The sequence below is a fragment of the Chiloscyllium plagiosum genome, unplaced genomic scaffold, assembly GCF_037043375.1.
Source record: "Chiloscyllium plagiosum isolate Xiang-an unplaced genomic scaffold, Cpla_swu_hap1 HiC_scaffold_41, whole genome shotgun sequence".
In the NCBI taxonomy this organism is placed as follows: Eukaryota; Metazoa; Chordata; class Chondrichthyes; order Orectolobiformes; family Hemiscylliidae; genus Chiloscyllium; species Chiloscyllium plagiosum.
The window spans coordinates 41,821,436-41,842,256 of NW_028270179.1; positions in this window are offsets into that span (position 1 = coordinate 41,821,436).

Genomic DNA, 20,821 nt, shown 5'->3' on the forward strand with positions numbered 1-20,821 from the left:
GGTGCACGAATCTTTATTCAAATTCCCACCACCAGGAAGGTAGGAAAACACCCGAGTGATCAGTGACAAGCAGTGCAACGCTTGAGTGATCAAAACAGTGAAGGGGGAGGGTAGGGACTAAATCAAAATAGAGTTGGAGGGAGAAATAATGCACTCCACTCCCTGCGGCGCCCACCTCTCCCTGAACAACTCCAGGGTGTTGGTGGACACCGTGTGCTCCTTTTCCAGAGACAACCGGGCCCTAACGTAACCGCAGAAGAGGGGCAGGCAGTCGGCCCTAACGACCCCCTCCACGGCCCGCTGCCTGGACCTGTTGATGGCCAGTTTGGCCAGGCCCAGGAGCAGAGGAACCCTATGGTCAAGAACATCATGTCCCATGCCCATTGGCTGGGAGGGTTCAAATGGGTGCTTAACACTGCATAAGCTACCCGCCACTAGAACGAGGGTATATCGGTAAGTGTTCAGAATCAGGTGGTCATCCTCAGCCCTGGCAGTCTGTGTAGGTGTCTACTCTGTCAGGGAGTCATCTTTTTCCAGATGGAAAATGGACCAGAGGAAAAGCAGGAAGATCCAGGAAAGAATTCTCTTGCACCTCGATCCAACACTTGAACAAGACTGATACATTCTGTGCCCACAAACCCTTTGCTCTCTGGTATCAGTTGTCAAGGTCATATGCGTCTTTTTCTCAATTAACTAATATATCATTAACGTAAACTCCTTCTTCTTAACAAAGTCAATGAACTATCTGAAAATTGCTAACGAATGGGTCGACTGGCTGTGTTGAGATTGTAGGAGAAAGTGAGGTCTGCAGATGCTGGAGATCAGAGCTGAAAATGTGTTGCTGGAAAAGCGCAGCAGGTCAGGCAGCATCCAGGGAACAGGAGAATCGACGTTTCGGGCATAAGCCCTTCTTCAGGAATGTGTTGAGATTGTAGTTTGTGAATCCTCATGAGACGGTAAGACAAAGGAGCAGAAATAAGGCCATTTGGCCCATCGGGTCTGCTCTACTATTCAATTATGGCTGATAGGTTTCTCAACCCCATTGTCTTGCTTTCTCCCCATAAACCTTGACCCGCTTGACAATCAAGAACGTATCTATTTCTGTTTTAAATATACTCAGTGACTTGGCCTTCCCCCACCTTCGGTGACAGTGAATTCCACAGACTCATCACTCTCTGGCTGAAGAAATTTCTCCTCATCTCCATTCTAAAAGGTCTTCCTTTTACTCTAAGGCTGTGCCTCCGGTCTACACCTCTCCTGCCAACGGAAACATCTTCCTAACATCCATTCTGTCCATGTCGTGCAGTATTCTGTAAGTTTCTATTAGGTCCTCCCTCATCTTTCTGAACTCCATCGAGTATAGGGATCATTGCCGCCAACCTCCTCTGGACCCACTCTCCAGGGCTGGTACATCTTTCCTGAAGTATGAAGCCCAAAATTGCCCACTATACTCTAATGTAACGCTGACATAAATAAGAATTACCATACCCAGAGTGTTGTGAATGTCTGGAACTCTCTATCTCAGTGAGTTGTGGAGGCGAGGTTATTAAAACTATTCAAAGAGAGGTAGATAGATTTTCGGCATATTGAAGAGGTGAGGAGATGGCACAAAAGGGAGAAAGTGAGGACTGCAGATGCTGGGGATCAGAGCTGGAAAATGTGTTGCTGGAAAAGCGCAGCAGGTCAGGCAGCATCCAAGGAGCAGGAGAATTGGTGTTTCGGGCATGAGTCCTGCTCCTTGGATGCTGCTTGACCTGCTGCGCTTTTCCAGCAACACATTTTCCAGCTCTGATCTCCAGCGTTTGCAGTCCTCACTTTCTCCTCGAAAATTTTCCTGAAGAAGGGCTCATGCCCGAAACGTCGATTTCCCCTGCTCCTTGGATGCTGCCTTGTTGAGTGGTGGGGCAGGGTGGCACAGTGGTTAGCACTGCTGCCTCACAGCGCCAGAGACCCGGGTTCAATTCCCGCCTCAGGCGACTGACTGTGTGGAGTTTGCACGTTCTCCCCGTGTCTGCGTGGGTTTCCTCCGGGTGCTCCGGTTTCCTCCCACAGTCCAAAGATGTGCAGGTCAGGTGAATTGGCCATGCTAAATTGCCCATAGTGTTAGGTAAGGGGTAAATGTAGGGGTATGGGTGGGTTACGCTTTGGTGGGTCGGTGTGGACTTGTTGGGCCGAAGGGCCTGTTTCCATACTGTAATGTAATCTAATCTAATATTATATATATAAAATCATTGAAAGGTGTGAGGAGAATATGAGAAAATAAAAAAGGCTATTTTCAGTCCTACAATTTGGTACCAGGAGTACATAGACAATGGTTCTGAAATGTAAGAAAGAAACCTGTTGGACTTATATCGCGTTTAATAGAATTTAAATAGAGCAACTTCGATAGATGGATGAGAGCACTGAAGATAGAAACAACTTCTGAGGCTCGTAGAGATACTATCCTACTGGAAGAGTTTATAAACGAATTGCCTGCAGTGATAAGAACTCAAGATGAGGAACAGAGAGTTTAAACAGTGAGAAGAGCTGCAGAGATGGCGGATGCATACACATTGGCACATAAAAAGAAATCTAGCTCCCGACAGCAATTTCATTCTGTTAGGGAGAAGGATTGGGAAAGAGGGAGATCCTTCAATGAAGGATTAAACATAGGTCACACTGGGAACAGTTTGAGCACAGGTGAAAAAAGTAAGCCAAGAGGCTGGAAAAGAGGCGAAAGACTTCAGGTGTTTTCACTGCAAATAAGGTGGGACACACAATGTCATATTGCTGCTGGTTTAAGAAGGGCGCTGGGAAAAAGAAGCTGGTAAAACTGGCAAAACCATTGGGATGAGTGAAGGTAGGAAAGAAATCCCAGGAGAAGTGGTGGAACTGCAGGACGGTGCACAGCGTAATTGGGGATGAGTAGTGAGATGGTGCCTGATGTCGACAAAGACTTCACCTTTTGTGAGTAAGATTTACTGAGGTGGAACAGGGAGAGAAGGGAAAGAAGTTAATATACGGGAGCTAGTCAGTCTCGAACAGTAAGAGCCAAAAGTATTTTCACTCCTCCTGAAATATTGCCCGATGGAGTGGTATAAACAGAGAGAGATTCAGTGCTCCCCTGTATAAGGGAAGGCTCGAAACTCGAATCAAGACTGGGGAGGTGACAGTAGGAGTGATTGAAGGAGCGGCTATTCCAGGAAACGGTACAGCCAGATCAAAGGTGGGAACGATGCCCGTTGTAGTGGAGAGGAGAAAGGAAAACCAGGGAACCCCGTGCTGTTCCTGTCCTGGGGGGTTTGACGGGGGGACAGTGTCGAGGGAACTTTACTCTGTATCTAACCCCGTGCTGCCCCTGTCCCTGGGAGTGTTTGATAGGAGACAGTGTAGAGGGAGCTTTACTCTGTATCTAACCCCGCGCTGTCCCTGGGAGTGTTTGATGGGGGGGACAGTGTAGAGGTAGCCTTACTCTGTATCTAACCCCGTGCTGTCCCTGGGAGTGTTTGATGGGGGGGGGACAGTGTAGAGGGAGCTTCACTCTGTATCTAACCCCATGCTGTCCCTGTCCCTGGGAGTGTTTGATGGGGGAACAGTGTAGAGGGAGCTTTACTCTGTATCTAACCCCGTGCTGTTCCTGTCCCTGGGAGTGTTTAATGGGGGACAGTGTCAAGGGAGCTTTGCTCTGTATCTAACCCCGTGCTGTCCCTGTCCCTGGGAGTGTTTGATGGGGGGTGACAGTGTAGAGGGAGCTTTACTCTGTATCTAACCCCGTGCTGTCCCTGGGAGTGTTTGATGGGGGGGGACAGTGTAGAGGGAGCTTCACTCTGTATCTAACCCCGTGCTGTCCCTGTCCTTGGGAGTGTCTGATGGGGGGAACAGTGCAGAGGGAGCTTTACTCTGTATCTAACCCCGTGCTGTCCCTGTCCCTGGGAGTGTTTGATGGGGGGGGACAGTGTAGAGAGAGCTTCACTCTGTATCTAACCCCGTGCTGTCACTGTCTCTGGGTGTGTTTGATGGGGGGACAGTGTAGAGGGAGCTTCACTCTGTATCTGACCCCGTGCTGTCCCTGTCCTTGGGAGTGTCTGATGGGGGGAACAGTGCAGAGGGAGCTTTACTCTGTATCTAACCCCGTGCTGTCCCTGTTCCTGGGAGTGTTTGATGGGGGGACAGTGCAGAGGGAGCTTTACTCTGTATCTAACCGCGTGCTGTCCCTGTCCCTGGGAGTGTTTGATGGGGGGGGACAGTGTAGAGAGAGCTTCACTCTGTATCTAACCCCGTGCTGTCACTGTCTCTGGGTGTGTTTGATGGGGGGACAGTGTAGAGGGAGCTTTACTCTGAATCTAACCCTGTGCTGTCCCTGTCCCTGAGCTGGTGGGACAGTGTCAAGGGAGCTTTACTCTGTATCTGACCCCGTGCTGTCCCTGTCCCTGGGAGTGTCTGATGGGGGGACAGTGTAGAGGGAGCTTTACTCTGTATCTAACTCTGTGCTGTCCCTGTCCTGGGAGTGTCCTGTGCTGTCCCTGTCCGTGGGATGAGGAGGGTGGTGTGGGTGGGAAGGATTGACAGTTTAGAGGGAGTGTGTGTGTGTGATGACGAAAGGAACAGTTTCTCATGAATTCATCTCTGCCCAATCTCATCCCCAGAAAGGTTACCAAATGCCCATTTTGCCATATCCTTGACACAATTTATCTACATATTCCTTCATTTCAGTTGCGATCAATTCTATTTTCTTTCTCATTTCCGGTCACATATACCTGAAATTCTGCTGTTTGTTCTTCAGCCTTGGTCTGCAGTATTTCTCTCATCGTTTTTGCTTCTGGTCTCATTCATGTCCAGGGACTATCAGCCCCGAGAGTAAACAAACAGCAAGGCAGGAAATACAGAGTGAAGCTTCCTCTGCACTGTCCCCCCATCAAACACTCCCAGGGACAGGGACAGCACGGGGTTAGATACAGAGTGAAGCTCCCTCTACACTGTCCCCCCATCAAACACGCCCAGGGACAGGGACAGCACGGGGTTAGATACAGAGTAAAGCTCCCTCTACACTGTCCCCACCCATCAAACACTCCCAGGGACAGGGACAGGGACAGCACGGGGTTAGATACAGAGTGAAGCTCCCTCTACATTGTCCCCGCCCATCAAACACTCCCAGGGACAGGGACAGCACGGGGTGAGATACAGAGTAAAGCTCCCTCTGCACTGTCTCCCTCCCATCAAACACTCCCAGGGACAGGGACAGCACGGGGTTAGATACAGAGTAAAGCTCTCTCTACACTGTCCCCCATCAAACACTCCCAGGGACAGGGACAGCACGGGGTTAGATACAGAGTAAAGCTCCCTCTACACTGTCCTCCCATCAAACACTCCCAGGGACAGGGACAGCACGGGGTTAGATACAGAGTAAAGCTCCCTCTACACTGTCCCCCCATCAAACACTCCCAGGGACAGGGACAGCACGGGGTTAGATACAGAGTAAAGCTCCCTCTACACTGTCCCCCCCATCAAACACTCCCAGGGACAGGGACAGCACGGGGTTAGATACAGAGTAAAGCTCCCTCTACACTGTCCCCACCTTCAAACACTCCCAGGGACAGGGACAGCACGGGGTTAGATACAGAGTGAAGCTCCCTCTACACTGTCCCCACCTTCAAACACTCCCAGGGACAAAGACAGCACGGGGTTAGATACAGAGTAAAGCTCCCTCTACACTGTCCCCCCCATCAAACACTCCCAGGGACAGGGACAGCACGGGGTTAGATACAGAGTGAAGCTCCCTCTACACTGTCCCCCCATCAAACACGCCCAGGGACAGGGACAGCACGGGGTTCGATACAGAGTAAAGCTCCCTCTACACTGTCCCCCATCAAACACTCCCAGGGACAGGGACAGGAACAGCACAGGGTTAGATACAGTGTAAAGCTCCCTCTACACTGTCCCCCATCAAACACTCCCAGGGACAGGGACAGCACGGGGTTAGATACAGTGTAAAGCTCCCTCTACACTGTCCCTCATCAAACACTCCCAGGGACAGGGACAGGGACAGCACGGGGTTAGATACAGGGTAAAGCTCCCTCTACACTATTCCCCCCCTTCAAACATTCCCAGGGACAGGGACAGCACAGGGTTAGGTACAGAGTAAAGCTCTCTCTGCACTGTCCCCCAATCGAACACTCCCCGGGACAGGAACAGCACGGGGTTAGATACAGAGTAAAGCTGCCTCTACACTGTCCCCTCATCAAACTCTCCCAGGGACAGGGACACCACGAGGTTAGATACAGAGTAAAGCTCTCTCTGCACTGTCCCCCCCCCAAACATTCCCAGGTATAGGGACATCACGGGGTTAGATACAGAGTAAAGCTCCCTCTACACTGTCCCCCCATCAAACACTCCCAGGGACAGGGACAGCACGGGGTTAGATACAGAGTAAAGCTTCCTCTGCACGGTCCCCCCATCAAACACTCGCAGGGACAGGGACAGCACGGGGTTAGATACGGAGTAAAGCTCCCTCTACACTATTCCCCCATCAAACACTCCCAGGGACAGCACAGGGTTAGATACAGAGTAAAGCTCCCTCTACACTATCCCCCCATCAAACACTCCCAGTGACAGGGACAGCACGAGGTTAGATGCAGAGTAAAGCTTCCTCTACACTGTCCCCCCCCAACCCTTGGGACAGGGACAGTACGAGGTTAGATACAGAGTAAAGCTCCCTCTACTCTGTCCCCCCATCAAACACTCCCAGGACAGGGACAGCAAGGGGTTAGATACAGAGTAAAGCTCCCTCTACACTGTTCCCCCCCCATCCCAGGGACATGGACCGCACAAGGTTAGATACAGAGTAAAGCTCCCTCTGCACTGTCCCCCCCCCCCAAACATTCCCAAGTACAGGGACAGTACTGGGTTAGATACACAGTAAAGCTGCCTCTGCACTGTCCTCCCATCAAACACTCCCAGGGACAGGGACAGCACGGGGTTAGATACGGAGTAAAGCTCCCTCTACACTATTCCCCCATCAAACACTCCCAGGACAGGGACAGCACGGGGTTAGATACGGAGCAAAGCTCCCTCTACACTATCCCCCCATCAAACACTCCCAGTGACAGAGACAGCACGAGGTTAGATGCAGAGTAAAGCTTTCTCTACACTGTCCCCCCCCAACCCTTGGGACAGGGACAGTACGAGGTTAGATACAGAGTAAAGCTCTCTCTACACTATCCCCCCATCAAACACTCCCAGGACAGGGACAGCAAGGGGTTAGATACAGAGTTAAGCTCCCTCTACACTGTCCCTCCCCCCCATCTCAGGGACAGGGACAGCACGAGGTTAGATACAGAGTAAAGCTCCTTCTTCACTGTCCCCCCCCAACCCTTGGGACAGGACAGCACGGGGTTAGATACAGAGTAAAGCTCTCCCTACACTGTCCCCCCGTCAAACCCCCCAGGACAGGAACAGCACGGGGTTCCCTGGTTTTCCTTTCTCCTCTCCACTACAACGGGCATCGTTCCCACCTTTGATCTGGCTGTACCGTTTCCTGGAATAGCCGCTCCTTCAATCACTCCTACTGTCACCTCCCCAGTCTTGATTCGAGTTTCGAGCCTTCCCTTATACAGGGGAGCACTGAATCTCTCTCTGTTTATACCACTCCATCGGGCAATATTTCAGGAGGAGTGAAAATACTTTTGGCTCTTACTGTTCGAGACTGACTAGCTCCCGTATATTAACTTCTTTCCCTTCTCTCCCTGTTCCACCTCAGTAAATCTTACTCACAAAAGGTGAAGTCTTTGTCGACATCAGGCACCATCTCACTACTCATCCCCAATTACGCTGTGCACCGTCCTGCAGTTCCACCACTTCTCCTGGGATTTCTTTCCTACCTTCACTCATCCCAATGGTTTTGCCAGTTTTACCAGCTTCTTTTTCCCAGCGCCCTTCTTAAACCAGCAGCAATATGACGTTGTGTGTCCCACCTTATTTGCAGTGAAAACACCTGAAGTCTTTCGCCTCTTTTCCAGCCTCTTGGCTTACTTTTTTCACCTGTGCTCAAACTGTTCCCAGTGTGACCTATGTTTAATCCTTCATTGAAGGATCTCCCTCTTTCCCAATCCTTCTCCCTAACAGAATGAAATTGCTGTCGGGAGCTAGATTTCTTTTTATGAGCCAATGTGTATGCATCCGCCATCTCTGCAGCTCTTCTCACTGTTTAACTCTCTGTTCCTCATCTTGAGTTCTTATCACTGCAGGCAATTCGTTTATAAACTCTTCCAGTAGGATAGTATCTCTACGAGCCTCAGAAGTTGTTTCTATCTTCAGTGCTCTCATCCATCTATCGAAGTTGCTCTATTTAAATTCTATTAAACGCGATATAAGTCCAACAGGTTTCTTTCTTACATTTCAGAACCATTGTCTATGTACTCCTGGTACCAAATTGTAGGACTGAAAATAGCCTTTTTTATTTTCTCATATTCTCCTCACACCTTTCAATGATTTTATATATATAATATTAGATTAGATTACATTACAGTATGGAAACAGGCCCTTCGGCCCAACAAGTCCACACCGACCCACCAAAGCGTAACCCACCCATACCCCTACATTTACCCCTTACCTAACACTATGGGCAATTTAGTATGGCCAATTCACCTGACCTGCACATCTTTGGACTGTGGGAGGAAACCGGAGCACCCGGAGGAAACCCACGCAGACACGGGGAGAATGTGCAAACTCCACACAGTCAGTCGCCTGAGGCGGGAATTGAACCCGGGTCTCTGGCGCTGTGAGGCAGCAGTGCTAACCACTGTGCCACCCTGCCCCACCACTCAACAAGATCATTGCTAATCCATCCTAGGCCAGCAGGGTCAGGCAGCATCCAAGGAGCAGGGGAAATCGACGTTTCGGGCATGAGCCCTTCTTCAGGAAAATTTTCGAGGAGAAAGTGAGGACTGCAGATGCTGGAGATCAGAGCTGGAAAATGTGTTGCTGGAAAAGCGCAGCAGGTCAAGCAGCATCCAAGGAGCAAGACTCATGCCCGAAACGCCAATTCTCCTGGGGAACGTTATCAAACGCCTTACTAAAATCCATATATACCACATCTACCGCTTTACCCTCGTCTACCTCCTTAGTCACCTTCTCAAAGAATTCAAGCCCTTCACAAAACCATGCTGACTATCCTTGATCACATTATTCCTATCTAGATGTGCATAAATCCTACCCCTTACAATTCTCGCTAAGACTTTGCCCACAACAGAAGTGAGACTCACCGATCTATAGTTACTAGGGTTATCCCTACTCCCCTTCTTGAACAAGGGAACCACATTTGCTATCCTCCAGTCTTCTGGCACTATTCCTGTAGACAACGAGGACATAAAAATCAAGGCCAATGGCTCTGCAATCTCCTCTCTTGCTTCCCAGAGAATCCTAGGATAAATGCCATCAGGCCCAGAGGACTTATCTATTTTCACCCTTTCCAGAATTTCCAACACCTCTTCTCTACATACCTCAAAGCCATCCATTCTACTTAATTGTGACTCAGTATTCACATTGGCAACAATGTCCTGTTCCTGAGTGAATACTGACGAAAAGTATTCATTCAGTGTCTCCCCAATCTCTTCAGCCTCTACACGCAACTTCCCACTACTATCCTTGACTGGACCTATTCCTACCCTAGTCATTCTTTTATTCCTGACATACCTATAGAAAGCCTTAGGGTTTTCCCTGATTCTACCAACTAAGGATTTTTCATGTCCCCTCCTTGCTGCTTTCAGCTCTCTCTTCAGATCCTTCCTGGCTACCTTATAACTCTCAATCGCCCCAATTGAACCTTCACGCCTCATCTTTACATAGGCTGCCCTCTTCCCTTTAACAAGGGATTCCAATTCCTTATTAAACCATGGCTCCCTCACATGACCCTTTCCTCCCTGCCTGACGGGTACATACTTATCAAGGACACTCAATAGTTGCTCCTTGAACAAGCTCCACATATCAATTACGCCCTTCCCTTGAAGCCTACTTTTACAAGCCACGCATCCTAAGTCATGCCTCACCGCTTCATAATTTCCCTGCCCCCAGCTATAACTCTTGCCCTGCAGTGCACACTTATCCCTCTCCATCACTAGAGTAAAAGTCACCGAATTGTGGTCACTGTCCCCAAAGTGCTCACCTACCTCCAATTCTAATACCTGGCCTGGTTCATTACCCAGAACCTCATCTCTTGTTGGCCTGTCTACATATTGTGTCAGAAAACCCTCCTGCACACATTGGATAAACACCGACCCATCTAACGTACACGAGCTATAGCTTTCCCAGTCAATATCTGGAAAGTTAAAGTCCCCATAACAACCACCCTACTACTTTCACTCTTCTCCTGAATCATCCTCGCAATCCTTTCTTCTACGTCTCTAGGACTATTAGGAGGCCTGTAGAAAACTCCTAACAGGGTGACCTCAACTTTCCTATTTCTAACCTCAGCCCAAATTACCTCAGATGGCAAGTCTTCATCCATCGTCCTTTCCACCGCTGTAATACTATCTTTGACAAGCAATGCCACACCTCCCCCTCTTTTACCCCCACCTCTGACCCTACTAAAACATTTAAACCCTGGAACCTGCAACAGCTAATCCTGTCCCAGTTCTACCCATGTCTCCATAATAGCCACAACATCGAAATCCCAGGTACCAACCCACACTGCAAGTTCACCTACCTTATTTCGTATACTTCTCGCATTGAAGTATACACACTTCAAGCCACTTTCCTGTTTACAGGCACCCTCCTTCGAGATTGATGCCATGTTCCTAACCTCCCTACACTCAAGGTCCTGCATCCTAAAGCTACAGTCTAGGTTCCCATGCCCCTGCAGAGTTAGTTTAAACCCCCCCCAAGAGCACGAGCAAACCTCCCCCCAGGGTTACTGGTGCCCCTCAGGTTCAGGTGTAGACCATCCTGTTTATAGAGGTCCCACCTTCCCCAGAAAGAACCCCAGTTATCCAGATACCGGAATTCCTCCCTCCTGCACCATCCCTGTAACCACGCATTTAACTGTTCTCTCTCCCTATTCCTCGACTCTCTATCACGTGGCACGGGTAACAAACCAGAGACAACAACTCTGTTCGTTCTAACTTTGAGCTTCCAACCTAGCTCCCTGAAAGCCTGCCTAACATCCTCATCCCTCCTCCTACCTATGTCGTTGGTGCCAATGTGGACCACAACTTCGGGCTGCTCCCCCTCCCCCTTAAGGACCCGGAAAACACGATCACGTACCCTTGCACCTGGGAGGCAACATACCAATCGTGAGTCTCTCTCGCCCTCGCAAAACCACCTATCTGTGCCCCGAATTATCGAGTCCCCAATAACTATTGCTCTGCGCTTCTCCACCCTTCCCTTCTGACCAACGGGGACAGGCTCCGTGCCAGAGGCCTGAGCCCGTTACTTACCCCTGGTAAGTCCCCCCCCCCCCCCCCCCCACAAGTATCCAAAACGGTATACTTGTTCTTGAGGGGAATGACCGCAGGGGGTCCCTGCACTGGCTGCTTCCTCCCAGTCCCCCTCACTGTCACCCATCTGTCTGCAATCTTTGGAGTTACTACTTCCCTAAAGCTCCGATCTATGACCCCCTTTGCCTCCCGAATGATCCTAAGTTCATCCAACTCCAGCTCCAGTTCCCTAACACCATCTTGGAGGAGCTGGAGATGGGTGCACTTCCTGCAAGTGTAATTAGCAGGACGAATATGGCATCCCTCACCTCAAACATGTTGCAAGAGGAACATTGCACTGCCTTCACTGCCATCCCTCTAAAAGTAACCTGTAAAAAAATAGGTCTAAAGAATAAAACAAGCAAAATGCAGCACTTACCTGCTTACCACAACGGGTCTTATTATTAGGTTAGAGGAGGAGGGCAGGTGGGAGGCACTACCCCTGTACTGCCTCGGGTTCCTTTCCTGTGCGCCTTTATTGGGAAAACCTACCCCGGTAAGCTTGCGCTACACCAGCTTCCGGGTCCGCTCCGCGCTTTTAAAAAAACTTTTAAATTTAAACCATTAAAAAACAACTGAACCGCGACTACAAAGAGACACCGCCAAACAGCCTTTACCTGCTCCGCCGAGAGAGTGAGGCCTAGGCCTTGGAACTGCGCGCCTTAATTGGGAAAACCTACCCAGGTAACCTACCCTGGTGGTCCAGGTTGCTGGGAGATCACATTCCTGGCTGGGGTGTTGCGATGGCCCTAGATCAGATAAGTGACCTTGTGTATGACATCGAAAAAACTTGCCAACTCAACTGCCCATGCTTTGAAGTTGGTGAATAAAGAGTTACAGGAGACCTGGATGATGACACTTCAGAATTTGTGGGGTGAGTTTGTACTTGCAGAATTAAATTGTATTTTGCTCAAAAAACTGCTTGAATCCATGTAAGATTCTGTAAATCTGTTTTTAGAGATTAGAATCAGTTTGACCATAGCGGTACAAAGAGTCTCCAAACCAGGGCAACTCACATCTTAAATGCATTCTCTGGGCCGACATGACACCAATTGTTAAAGTTCACTCGAGAATGTAACTTTTAAAAAAGTTTTGCGATTTACACATGAAAGAACTGAAACCAACATGGTCACTCTAAAAGATGAGAGACTTAACAAATAATCAAGGTCTTTTTCAATATATCATTTCAGTTACATCACACTGCATACTTTTGCTAAAAGTTTTGTGTCTTACAATCTTATACTCTTCAACCACCTGATGAAGGAGCAGCGCTCTGAAATCTAGTGCTTCCAAACAAACCTGTTGGACTATAACCTGGTGTTGTGTGATTTTTAACTAGAGAGAGCTTTACTCTATATCTAACCCCGTGCTGTCCCTGTCCTGGGATGGGCGGGGGGGGGGGGGGGGGGGGGGGGGGCAGTGTAGAGGGAGCTTTACTCTGTATTTAACCCTGTGCTGTCCTTGTCCTGGGAGTGTTTGATGGAGGGACAGTGTAGAGGGAGCTTTACTCTGTATCTAACCCCGTGCTGTCCCTCTCCTGGGATGGGCGGGGGGGGGGGGGGACAGTGTAGAGGGAGCTTTACTCTGTATCTAACCCTGTGCTGTCCTTGTCCTGGGAGTTTTTGATGGAGGGACAGTGTAGAGGGAGCTTTACTCTGTATCTAACCCCATGCTGTCCCTGTCCCTGGGGGTGTTTGATGGAGGGACAGTGTAGAGGGAGCTTTACTCTGTATCTAACCCTGTGCTGTCCTTGTCCTGGGAGTGTTTGATGGAGGACAGTATAGAGGGAGCTTTACTCTGTATTGAACTCCGTGCTGTCCCTGTCCCTGGGGGTGTTTGATGGAGGGACAGTGTAGAGGAGCTTTACTCTGTATCTAACCCTGTGCTGTCCTTGTCCTGGGAGTGTTTGATGGAGGACAGTATAGAGGGAGCTTTACTCTGTATTGAACTCCGTGCTGTCCCTGTCCTGGAGTGTTTGATGGTGGGGGAACAGTGTAGACGGAGCTTTGCTCTGTATCTAACCCTGTCGTGTTCCCTGTCTGGGAGTGTTTGATGGGGTGGGGTGGGGTGGGGTGGGGACAGTGACCATTTGTCACACTTTTGAAATAGACAAACAGATGGCTGAGCTGACCTTCAAAGAAAGAAAACCAAAAGCAGATCGGGACGTTTCACACAATCATCTGTGTATCTCACAGTGGGATAACTTTTCAGTGTTATGCAATGCAGACTAGTACTTCATCCAGTGGATAATCTGCTCTTAACCCCTTTCACAATGCTGACCTCACAAACTCGCTGGGTGTCAGGAGTAATACAGCATCCAATTATACAACAGTCATTCACCTTTTTGAGTTATTGCAGTATTATCACACATGTTAGTTAAAACCATTATTAAAAAAAGCAAGCTCGGACCTAGGAATACACAATTTAAGTATTCCTGAAAAAAGCATTTGCAAGAATTCACTTTGAATTTCTATTCTTACGCAGCATCCTGATGATGGAAGATGAAACATTTTGAGAAAATATCAATGAGATCAGGCGATGGTATTTCAGAATACATGTAAATTAGGTAACTTCTGTATTACTGACCTGAGAACGGCGTGCATGCTGTGGTTCACACATGGTGGTGACATTTCTCCATCTCCCGAAACACGACTGTCTCCATCTGCAGAGGGACTGAAATATCCAGGTCCACATCGGTCCTGGACACATCGAGACCACAGTGTGGATTCCTCACGTTGCACTCATTTTTGACTGCTGCTGTTTACATCGTCCTCTCTGCTTTTCTTTCTCATCTGTTCTCTTTGGCTACCTTCCCAAATATCTGTCTCCCTCTCTTCTGTCCCTATTTATTTCTCTCACCGTCTCTCTCTCTCTCTCTGTTTACTTCTCCCTCCCTATCTCTTCCTGCCTGTGGTTTTCTCTGCCTTACTTTCTTTGCTGCTTTCTCTGTCTCTCCCACTGCTCAACTCTTTGATACTCTCTGCCTCTGTCTCAGTCTCACTTTGGTTCTCTATTTGTGTCTCTTCCTGTATCCATTTCTGTCCGTTACTTTCTTGTTGTCTGTCTCCCTCTCACCCCACTTTTCTGCATCTCTCTCTCCAATCCGCACCAACTCTCTATCTATAAATATTTACGCTCAAACACCTCTCTGTCTCTCATTAACTCTCAGTCTATCCCACTTCCATTTAGCCCAGTCTATGCCTCTCTCTCTCTTCCCCCCCTCCTTCACCACCTTCCCCCCAACCAGTTGTCTGTTGATCCATCCTCAATCCCACCTGTTTCTGTGTCCTCCTCCCACCACAGAATCAGTGAATTGTTATGATACAGACGGAGGAGAAAGTGAGGGTTGCAGATGCTGGAGATCAGTCGAGAGAGTGATGCTGGAAAAGCACGGCAGGTCAGGCAGCATCCCAGGAGGGGGAGAATCTGCCCTTCATCTGATGAACATTGACTCCCCTGCTCCTCGGATGCTGCCTGACCTGCTGTGCTTTTCCAGCACCACACACTGTTACAGAGGGAGGCCATTCACCATTCATCTTTTGGCCCTTCTCCTCTCTTTTTCCCTTGACCCAAAGAATGGTTTAAATTTAAACACTTGGCTGATGTCCTCTTGAATGCCTTCATTGCAGTGTCTCTGCCTTTTCTTGGGGTGAATCCGTCCTCATCTGCACATCCCTGGACCCTATGGAAAATATCCCACACCCCCTGCACCCTGACCTGTACATCCCTGGGCACGACGGGACAATTTCCCCACGGCCAATCCACCCAAACCTGCACATCCCTGGGCACTACGGGACAATTTCCCCACGGCCAATCCACCCTAACCTGCACATCTCTGGGCACTACGGGACAATTTCCCCACGGCCAATCCACCGTAACCTGCACATCCCTGGACACTACGGGACAATTTCCCCACGGCCAATCCACCCTAACCTGCACATCCCTGGGCACTACGGGACAATTTCCCCATGGCCAATCCACCCTAACCTGCACATCTCTGGGCACTACGGGACAATTTCCCCCACGGCCAATCCACCCAAACCTGCACATCCCTGGGCACTACGGGACAATTTCCCATGGCCAATCCACCCTAACCTGCACATCCCTGGGCACTACGGGACAATTTCCCCACGGCCCATCCATCTATACATCCCTGGGCACTACGGGACAATTCCCCATGGCCCATCCACCCTAACCTGCACATCTCTGGGCACTACGGGACAATTTCCCCACGGCCAATCCACCCAAACCTGCACATCCCTGGGCACTACGGGACAATTTCCCATGGCCAATCCACCCTAACCTGTACATCCCTGGGCACGACGGGACAATTTCCCCATGGCCAATCCACCCAAAACTGCACATCCCTGGGCACTACGGGACAATTCCCCATGGCCCATCCACCCTAACCTGTACATCCCTGGGCACTACGGGACAATTTCCCCACGGCCAACCCACCCTAACCTGCACAACCCTGGGCACTACGGGACAATTTCCCCATGGCCAATCCACCCTAACCTACACATCCCTGGGCACTACGGGACAATTTCCCATGGCCAATTCCACCCTAACCTGTACATCCCTGGGCATTACGGGACAATTTCCCATGGCCAATCCACCCTAACCTACACATCCCTGGGCACTACGGGACAATTTCCCACAGCCAACCCACCCTAACCTCCACATCCCTGGGCACTACGGGGCAATTTCCCACGGCCAATCCCACCCTAACCTGCACATCCCTGGGCACTACGGGACAATTTAGCACAGCCAATCCACCCTAACCTGCACATCCCTGGACACTACGGGACAATTTCCCCACGGCCAATCCACCCTAACCTGTACATCCCTGGGCACTACGGGACAATTTAGCACAGCCAATCCACCCTGACCTGTACATCCCTGGGCACTACGGGACAATTTCCCCACGGCCATTCCACCCGAACCTGCACATCTTTGAACTGTGGAAGGAAACTCACACAGACACAGTGAGAATGTGCAAACTCCACATAGACAGTCGCCCTGGGGGGTGGAATCAAACTCAAGTCCCTGGCTCTGTGAGGCCGCAGTGCTAACCACTCAGTCACTCTGCCTTGTACTTTTTTCTTTCTATTCCCCTCTCTCCAATTGTTCCACTTTGTCTTATAATTGAAGATAGTGCTGGGCAGTGGCAACTTTGCATTACTCACCATGCCCCTGTTCCTGTGTACACATAACAATGAAAATCTAATCCAAGCTCTCTCTCTCTGGTACGTTTTCTATCTCGAACCCTCTCTCTCGAAACGTGGCTCTCCTTCTCTATCCATCACCATTCCTCTCATTCTAACCTTTTCCCTCTCATCTGTCTCTAACCTCCTCCCTATCTACAACCCCCCTCTTTGAGTCTATCCCACTCTCTCCCTCTTTTTGTCTGCACCACTCCCTCTCTCCCTCCCTCCCTTTCGGTCATTATCCCTCCCTCTGTCTCAATCTCTCTCCCGCGCTCTGTCTCTATCTCCCTCCCTCTGTCTCGATCTCTCTCCCTCCCTCTGTCTCTATCTCCCTCCGTATGTCTCGATCTCTCTCACTCCCACTGTCTCGATCTCTCACCCTCCCTCTGTCTTGATCATTCCCGCTCTCTATCCTTTCCTTTCTCTATCCCCACTCTTTGTATCCATCTCAATCTCTTCCTTTCTGTCTGAATCCCTCCCTCTCTCACTGTCACCCGCCTCTCTATCCATTTACCTCTTTCAGTCTCTCTCCGTGCCCCTCTATCCTTTCCTGTCTCTCTCTCGCTCTCCCTCTATCCTTTCCTGTCTCTCTCTCTCTCCCTCTATCCTTTCCTGTCTCTCTCTCCCTCTCCCTCTATCCTTTCCTGTCTCTCTCCCTCTATCCTTTCCTGTCTCTCTCTCTCTCCCTCTCCCTCTATCCTTTCCTGTCTCTCTCCCTCTCCCTCTATCCTTTCCTGTCTCTCTCTCTCTCTCCCTCTATCCTTTCCTGTCTCTCTCTCTCTCTCCCTCTATCCTTTCCTGATCTCTCTCTCTCCCTCTATCCTTTCCTGTCTCTCTCTCCCTCTATCCTTTCCTGTCTGTCTCTCCTTCTATCCTTTCCTGTCTCTCTCTCCCTCTATCCTTTCCTGTCTCTCTCTCCCTCTATCCTTTCCTGTCTCTCTCTCTCTCTCCCTCTATCCTTTCCTGTCTCTCTCTCTCTCCCTCTATCCTTTCCTGTCTCTCTCTCCCTCTCCCTCTATCCTTTCCTGTCTCTCTCCCTCTATCCTTTCCTGTCTCTCTCTCTCTCCCTCCCTCTATCCTTTCCTGTCTCTCTCTCTCTCTCCCTCTATCCTTTCCTGATCTCTCTCTCTCCCTCTATCCTTTCCTGTCTCTCTCTCTCTCTCCCTCTATCCTTTCCTGTCTGTCTCTCCTTCTATCCTTTCCTGTCTCTCTCTCCCTCTCCCTCTATCCTTTCCTGTCTCTCTCTCCCCCTATCCTTTCCTGTCTCTCTCTCCCTCTATCCTTTCCTGTCACTCTCCCTCTCCCTCTATCCTTTTCTGTCTCTCTCTCTCCCTCTATCCTTTCCTGTCTCTCTCTCCCTCTCCCTCTATCCTTTCCTGTCTCTCTCTCTCCCTCTATCCTTTCCTGTCTCTCTCTCTCCCTCTATCCTTTCCTGTCTCTCTCTCTCTCCCCTTTCCTGTCTCTCTCTCTCTGTCTCTCCCTCTATCCTTTCCTGTCTCTGTCTCCCTCTCCCTCTATCCTTTCTTGTCTCTCTCTCTCTCTCTCTCTCCCTCTATCCTTTCCTGTCTCTCTCTCCCTCTCCCTCTATCCTTTCCTGTCTCTCTCTCTCCCTCTATCCTTTCCTGTCTCTCTCTCCCTCTCCCTCTATCCTTTCCTGTCTCTCTCTCTCCCTCTATCCTTTCCTGTCTCTCTCTCTCTCCCCTTTCCTGTCTCTCTCTCTCTGTCTCTCCCTCTATCCTTTCCTGTCTCTCTCTCCCTCTCCCTCTATCCTTTCTTGTCTCTCTCTCTCTCTCTCTCTCCCTCTATCCTTTCCTGTCTCTCTCTCTCTCTCTCTCCCTCTATCCTTTCCTGTCTCTCTCTCTCTCTCCCTCTATCCTTTTCTGTCTCTCTCTCTCTCTCCCTCTATCCTTTCCTGATCTCTCTCTCTCCCTCTATCCTTTCCTGTCTCTCTCTCTCTCTCCCTCTATCCTTTCCTGTCTGTCTCTCCTTCTATCCTTTCCTGTCTCTCTCTACCTCTCCCTCTATCCTTTCCTGTCTCTCTCTCCCCCTATCCTTTCCTGTCTCTCTCTCCCTCTATCCTTTCCTGTCACTCTCCCTCTCCCTCTATCCTTTTCTGTCTCTCTCTCTCCCTCTATCCTTTCCTGTCTCTCTCTCCCTCTCCCTCTATCCTTTCCTGTCTCTCTCTCTCCCTCTATCCTTTCCTGTCTCTCTCTCTCTCCCCTTTCCTGTCTCTCTCTCTCTGTCTCTCCCTCTATCCTTTCCTGTCTCTCTCTCCCTCTCCCTCTATCCTTTCTTGTCTCTCTCTCTCTCTCTCTCTCCCTCTATCCTTTCCTGTCTCTCTCTCCCTCTCCCTCTATCCTTTCCTGTCTCTCTCTCTCTCTCTCTCTCCCTCTATCCTTTCCTGTCTCTCTCTCCCTCTCCCTCTATCCTTTCCTGTCTCTCTCTCTCCCTCTATCCTTTCCTGTCTCTCTCTCTCTCCCCTTTCCTGTCTCTCTCTCTCTGTCTCTCCCTCTATCCTTTCCTGTCTCTCTCTCCCTCTCCCTCTCCCCTTTCCTGTCTCTCTCTCTCTGTCTCTCTCTCCCTCTATCCTTTCCTGTCTCTCTCTCTCTCTCTCTCCCTCTATCCTTTCCTGTCTCTCTCTCTCTCTCTCTCCCTCTATCCTTTTCTGTCTCTCTCTCTCTCTCTCCCTCTATCCTTTCCTGTCTCTCTCTCTCCCTCTCCCTCTATCCTTTCCTGTCTCTCTCTCTCCCTCTCCCTCTATCCTTTCCTGTCTCTCTCTCTCCCTCTATCCTTTCCTGTCTCTCTCTCTCTCTCCCTCTATCCTTTCCTGTCTCTCTCTCTCTCTCTCTCCCTCTATCCTTTCCTGTCTCTCTCTCTCTCTCCCTCTATCCTTTCCTGTCTCTCTCTCTCTCTCCCTCTATCCTTTCCTGTCTCTCTCTCTCTCTCTCTCCCTCTATCCTTTCCTGTCTCTCTCTCTCTCTCCCTCTATCCTTTTCTGTCTCTCTCTCTCTCTCCCTCTATCCTTTCCTGTCTCTCTCTCTCCCTCTATCCTTTCCTGTCTCTCTCTCTCCCTCTATCCTTTCCTGTCTCTCTCTCTCTCTCTCCTCTGTCCTTTCTTGTCTCTCTCTCTCTCTCCCTCTATCCTTTCCTGTCTCTCTCTCTCTCCCTCTATCCTTTCCTGTCTCTCTCTCTCTCTACCTCTATCCTTTCCTGTCTCTCTCTCTCTCTCTCTCCCTCTATCCTTTCTTGTCTCTCTCTCTCTCTCCCTCTATCCTTTCCTGTCTCTCTCTCTCTCCCTCTATCCTTTCCTGTCTGTCTCCCTCTCTCTCTATCCTTTCCTGTCTCTCTCTCTCTCCCTCTATCCTTTCCTGTCTCTCTCTCTCTCCCTCTATCCTTTCCTGTCTCTCTCTCTCCCTCTATCCTTTCCTGTCTCTCTCTCTCCCTCTCCCTCTATCCTTTCCTGTCTCTCTCTCTCTCTATCCTTTCCTGTCTCTCTCTCTCTCTATCCTTTCCTGTCTCTCTCTCTCTATCCTTTCCTGTCTCTCTCTCTCTCTCCCTCTCCCTCTATCCTTTCCTGTCTCTCTCCCTCTCCCTCTATCCTTTCCTGTCTCTCTCTCCCTCTCCCTCTATCCTTTCCTGTCTCTCTCTCTTCCTCTATCCTTTCCTGTCTCTCTCTCTCTCCCTCTATCCTTTCCTGTCTCTCTCTCTCCCGCTATCCTTTCCTGTCTCTCTCTCCCTCCCTCTATCCTTTCCTGTCTCTCTCTCTCTCCCTCTATCCTTTCCTGTCTCTCTCTCTCTCCCTCTATCCTTTCCTGTCTCTCTCCCTCTATCCTTTCCTGTCTCTCTCTCTCTCTCTCCCTCTATCCTTTCCTGTCTCTCTCTCTCTCTCCCTCTATCCTTTCCTGTCTCTCTCTCTCTCCCTCTATCCTTTCCTGTCTCTCTCTCTCCCTCTTTCCTTTCCTGTCTCTCTCTCTCCCTCTATCCTTTCCTGTCTCTCTCTCCCTCTATCCTTTCCTGTCCCTCTCTCTCCCTCTCCCTCTATCCTTTCCTGTCTCTCTCTCTCCCTCTATCCTTTCCTGTCTCTCTCTCTCTCCCTCTATCCTTTCCTGTCTCTCTCTCTCTCCCTCTATCCTTTCCTGTCTCTCTCTCTCTCCCTCTATCCTT